This window comes from Nyctibius grandis, chromosome 1, assembly GCF_013368605.1.
Source record: "Nyctibius grandis isolate bNycGra1 chromosome 1, bNycGra1.pri, whole genome shotgun sequence".
Classification (NCBI taxonomy): Eukaryota; Metazoa; Chordata; class Aves; order Nyctibiiformes; family Nyctibiidae; genus Nyctibius; species Nyctibius grandis.
The window spans coordinates 109318517-109324516 of record NC_090658.1 but is presented as its reverse complement, the minus strand read 5'-3'; the positions used below and the strand labels follow the sequence as shown (position 1 = coordinate 109324516).

Genomic DNA, 6000 nt, shown 5'->3' with positions numbered 1-6000 from the left:
GGGGGCGGGCGGCTCCCTGCCAGGCCTCGGGGGCTCCGCTTGGCGGTGAGTGCGCGCTCGGCGGCAGCCCCCCGTCCGGTGTGTGTGTTGGTGGGGGGGTGTTGAGCGACGTGTCCGGGGAGCGGGGCAGCCGCCGGAGCCTCGGCTTAGCGGAGCGGAGCGGGCCGGGCGGCGGCCTCAGAGCTTTTGGCGGCGGCGCTGGCCCCGGCGGAGGAGGTGGGTGTTCCCTCCGCGGCTGCAGGCGGCGGGGAGCGCCGGGGTCTCGCCCCGGTGTCAGTCACGGAAAGTTTCGTCCTTCGAGGCAGCGCTCGGTGTTTTCGCTGCCGTCCCGACGCTTCCCCGGGGCGCTGGGGGTGCCGCGCTGGGGGTGCCGCGCTGGGGCTGCGGGCATCGCTGCCCGCCTCGGTGGAGGAGAGGAAAACCCGATTTGTTTTATTAAATTTTGTATTATTAAATAGGTTTTCCCAGTGTCACGCGGCTCGGCGAGTTACCGAAGCGAGGGCGCGAGGGTCGTTAATAAACGCGTTTGCTCCTTTTCCAAACTTGTCGCTCTTGATCTTTGGTCAAGTTTCATCCCCAAGGTTTTCGCTGGGGTTTTTGCTCGCGTGTGCTGCCCGGCTCCAGCTTCCTTCGTGTAATCCGGTACGGACACGGCTGTTGAAAATCCAGACTCCCAGGGGGACTTGAGTTTCTTTCCTTCCCCCTTCTTAAAAACTGTGCAACACCAGCTTTGTAGTTGGCGTCTGCAATTAAATTGGCTTTTTTGAAACGGGAAAATACTTCGGCGCTGTAACAACTGTCCATTTCTGTGGGTTTTTTTTCAAATAAGGTTTTAAAATTGTCTTTGGTTTCTTTGTAATTAACACTTTAACTGTTGGAGCAGTTACATAGTTGCTTGTGGTGATCCTAGACCACGTAGTTATTTTTGAAAGATGCCCTGTTCTTACAGGATAAGGCAAGAACAGCTTTAAAAGATTGCCCAGTCATTCACCTGGGTGAGTGAGTGAGCTTTGTCACTAGGCAATACCAGGTGCTTGGAAAGACAGCTATTAATAATTTGCCCATAGCAAAGGCTAATTTTAAAGGCCTTTAGGTGGTGCTTGTATTTTTGACCAAAAAAATTATAAAAATTTTATAGATTTTTATAAAATCTATAAAAAGATTTTATCCATCCTAAATTCTGTCCTCTTTAAGTCTTTGTTCAATCCTTTTTTTTTTTTTCCCCAAAGCTACCAAGATCATGGCTTTTATCCTGTGCTTACAGGTTTGAAGTCGTTTAATTACAACGTAAAAAGTATCTTCTTTTTTTTCAGTTGTGCAATTTAACTGTTGCCATAAAAAGGTACAGTTTTTTTTTTTGCATGAGTCAGGAAATAGGAAAGATTGGCTTTAAAAACTGTCCCGTGCTGAATGAACACATTGAGGGTATACCAGCGTATGTTAGTTTGTGACTACTATTAATTGTAAAGAAAATCAATGTTTTCCTAAAGCCTTTACTGTGCTTAGTGAACCCCAGTACTGTTCTGCAGTAGAAATGAAGTATTACATTTTTTAAATTTTCTGTTGACGCTCAGGAGACACAGATTTATTGCCTGAACATGGGACACGTTGGGTGCCTACAACTGCAAGCCCATTATTCAGGCAGGGGTTCTGGCTGTTCAGCTGTGTTCTTCAATGGGCTCTTCATTCTTTTCACTTGGGTGATCCGTTTGATCTTGATTGTCTGACTTGCTTTGTTTAATCCATCTTGTCTTTTTTTTTTCACCCTCGGGCTCAGTAGCCCTTGAACTAGTTACATGTGTTTATCTGGTTATGAACAGTAGCTCTTCACACACCACCTTGAAATCTGATATTTCTGAAGGCTTTACAGTGAGATTTCAAGAGTTTTATAACACAGTCTACGGACTTCTTAGTTTACCCGTGGCATTGTACATGAGACATGACCTACTACGTGAGTGGCGACATGTGTCTTGTGATGGAACAGGCACTGGGTGTCCTGTGTGTGGGGCTTTCATGGCTGATACCCGCAGGTGGATGTCGCGGGATAAGGGACGGTGGAAGCAGATACTGGCTGAGGAATGTGCTTTCCATCAGCTCCTGCTGAGTGCCAGGACCTGGCAGGATCCTATGGATTTGAGCTTCAGGAGTTCAACACCACAGGGTGGGAGAGAGGAGCCACAGTGCTGCGTGATGAGTGTGTGCAGGCTGCATCGCAGCTCTGAGGCATTGACCAAATGCTCAAATCTTGTGCTGCGTGCTTTGACAGGTCAGTGGTGAGTACACCAAGGTACTGAAGAGGCGGTTGCCTCCCTTCATGCCCATGCACAGGAGCCCTCTTCTGACCAGGAGCTATGATTACTCTCAGCAGATAGGATATGGTTTTGCTTATCAGTAGACTGTGATAATGCTTTCCCAGAATAGAATACTGTGAAACAAGCTTTCATATTTATTGTGACAAACTTTAAAAATCCACAGTATTACATAAATAGTATTTAGATGCTCATTTTTATTGTGATTGAAATTGGGGATCTAGGTACCTGAGCATCTGGTTGTTTTTTTTTTTCTTCTAGCCCATTAATTTAAGTGGAAGTGTGCTGACTTACACTGGGTTGAAATACTAAGTCATAGAACCATAGAATCGTTTTGGTTGGAAAGGACCTTTAAGATCATCCAGTCCAACCGTTAACCTAGCACTGCCAAGTCCACCACTAAACCATATCCCTAAGCACCACATCTACAAGTCTTTTAGATACCTCCAGGGGTGACGACTCCACCACTTCCCTGGCAGTTCCAGTTGCTTGACAACCCTTTCCGTGAAGAAATTTTTCCTAATAGCCAATCTAAACCTCCCCTGGCACAACTTGAGGCTATTCCCTCTTGTCCTATGAGTTCTCACTTGGCAAAAGAGACTGACAACTACCTCGTTACAACCTCCTTTCAGGTAGTTGCAGAGAGCGATAAGGTCTCCCCGAGCCTCCTTTTCTCCAGGCTAAACAGCCCCAGTAAGTCCAAACACGTTCTTTAGTCATATGTGGAATGTAAAAGGCTATGATTATCCTAAACCTAGTAGCTGTATAGCATGTCTTTAAGATTTCCAGAATCTGAACTCTGTAAGGTACAGCCTTAGTTTTGAGTAGGCTGGATTTTTAATGTTAGACAGCACAGCTTTTTTCAAATGCTTTTGGAGTTTTTTAGTATCTTTTCAGTCTATTTAAGTTACTGTTTTTAACAGAGCTTTTTCTTTGCTTGTTTTTTTTTTTGTTTTCTTGGTTATCATTTTATATGTATAAAATCTTGTACTGATATTTTCTTTTTCTTTTTACCACGACACTGCTACTAACTGCTGGAGGGGGGCAATTGTCCTTTGTTTTCCATTTCTTTTACAATTGAGGGTATTTAGTCTCAGCATTAATAAATTTCATATGAAGAAATCTCAACACCAGAGGAGTTCGTCAGTTGATTCTGAGCCGTTTAGGAGTCCTTGCACAGTTTATAAACATTTGAAGGAAGACAACAAGCTTGTTTAAAACCTGAAGGGCTATTGTCAAACTTCGTAATTGTTAATGGAATTTAATGCAACTGGGAATAGTGCATTACTCATTTGTAAAACAGGAAGTCTATTAACTGCTTCTGTATAAAGTAGAAATTATTTTTAGAATCTGTTGTAGAAAATTTATAAACTTCAGTCCTTTTCTGAAGAAGCCAGGAAACAAGTTCTGCAATCCAGGAGGAGGAGTTTTGATTCAAACTTTCAGATTAAAATATATACATTGTGCAGAGCTGCAGTTTATTCATGTATCTATGTTACATTGCTCTCAATTTTGTATGTGATGGAGAAATGAGCAGTGTGTAGTACTTATTTTCTTCATCTTTACCTATGTGGGATAGTAATTTTCTTTCTGCTTCTGTAAAGTGACTTCTGTTTCACTTTTTGCTTTTGCTTTAATTATGTCTTTCCATTTTACAGTTTTAGTTTAGAACTGCAGAAGGGATCTCATGCGGAATTGTCTTACGGCCTCTGAATTTAAAGGCATTTTTGAAACTATCTTTCCGTAAGTTCAGCTTCCTGGTGGCTTTTTGAGGCACAAGTGCATTTCCATACTATCCTTGGATGCTTCTTGTGGAATATGTATTGCAGCAGTTGCCCCTTACAGAAACTTCCTTTGGAGTTACAGTGTTAAATTAAACGCTCTGAATGCGGTTGTTGAGTGCGAATTACTTTTTGAACATTTTGTATGTTATAACAGGGCAATAAACGAGGCTTCATTGATAGTGGTATGAATTAGTCTTTCATTTTGCATGTATTCTACAAAACACAAGTGACACGTTTCTCATATCCAAGACCTCCTTTTGTTAAAATCAGCATTCATTACAGATATTTTTTTTCCACTCCTGTTCCTGTTTGTACAAAGTCTTTCTTGTTACTACATCTGTTAGTGGAAAATTAATATTGGTAAATTCATTTCTGAATCTAGTAATAGTTTGAAGAGCAGAAAAGCTGCAAGCCTGGGTGCTTGGAAGTTATCAGGGATTCATAAACTGAAGCCTGAGAATTACTTAGGGAGACTACAGGCATGTTATGAGGGGGAGATGCTCTTTATGAGGAGTAGGGGAGGTATGTGAGCAAGATAAACCACAATTCTTATTATAAAACCTATACAACTATGTCTTAATACATTTTCTGTTTTGACATCTTTCTCAGTAATGTCATTGTGTGCATATGTGGTTTGCAGAGAGCAGAATCTTGGGACTCAAGGTCTGTCACATATCCATAGAAGGAAACTGCTGCATTATTAGCATCTTTTGAGATTTAAATCACTTGAAAATTTTCTTACAGTAAAGAATCTTGAGTTTTAGTCGCACCAAAATACTTCAGATTATTTTGAAACCAGGGATGTGTAAAAATACAGCTTGTTTTTAAGGGAATGATGACAAGTAATGCTAAACGATTTGAAAAATATGTTTTCAAGCTCATGTTTTTAGATCAAAAACTTGATTCATATTTTATTCTGAATTGCCTGAATCAGCAGGACTGCGGGAAGTGATGCATAACTGCACAACATCAATTCATGTCCTACATGTTCGCTGCTCAGTCAGGAAGCCTGAAGCTTAATGTCAAATGTGTGGGTGAAGCAGTTAACCAGAGCAAAGTAAATTGTTCTACTTACGTGGTGCTGAATAGGGGCATTATCTTGGGAAAATCTGTTTCAGTGACTTACTGTACTGTACAATACTTGTTCCTTGAACCACGAATACAAACTATTAGGATCCAAGCTCAAGGTCAAACATTTCACTCTCGCTTCTGTTCTGTAATCTCTTTTCTAGAAATACTTTCAAAAGGATTGCAGAAATCATATGAATTTTTTTTTTCCTTAGATATACAGAATATATATCTCAGAAATTTCAAGAAGGGGGATAAACATTATTTCCTCATCTGTAAAATGGGATTGTAAGTTACTGGGAAGTAAACAGCAGTATCTAGATCTCCTGCTAGGGCCACAGTGAGTCCTGAGCTTATGGCTCCTGACTTTACATTTTTCACCATTTTAGAGCATTCGGTGTCACACCTTCAGTGTTCTTTTAGAATTTTATACATAATATTCAATGTTGTTGCAAACCGTGGACTGACTAATTTAAGTTTTAAACACTTCACTTTTGAACTATAGAAACTGGAGAAGGAAGAGGTCTACTTGATCATTTCCAAATCAAAGAAAGAGTAAAGACTGCTGATGATAGGACTAGATGCAGAACTTAACTTCCATGGGAAACTGCCTTCCATTATATGTGTTTTGAAGATCAGGGCTGTTCCGTGCAGGTGCTATTACTGTTTTTCTTTTTTATGTCGATTGATGTTTTAACGGCTGCATTACACCTGATTTCTGATTTATTTTAATAATATTCTGGTGTTCTAAAAACCAAATCAATGAAGCTTGTGTTATTTTTCTAGAGCATGCATTATGACTCTAATTTATGATTAGAAATGTATTTCCATACTTTAGT

General features: G+C 41.0%; 1 protein-coding gene across 1 annotated transcript in view; it reads left to right on the top strand.

Moving 5' to 3' along the window:
- The window catches only part of ARHGEF10 (Rho guanine nucleotide exchange factor 10), a 130479-nt gene continuing 124479 nt past the window's right edge, over window positions 1-6000 (top strand). Inside the window, 1 exon segment of the mRNA XM_068405602.1 lies at window positions 1-45. The gene's annotated coding sequence lies outside the window, so the exon portion shown is untranslated.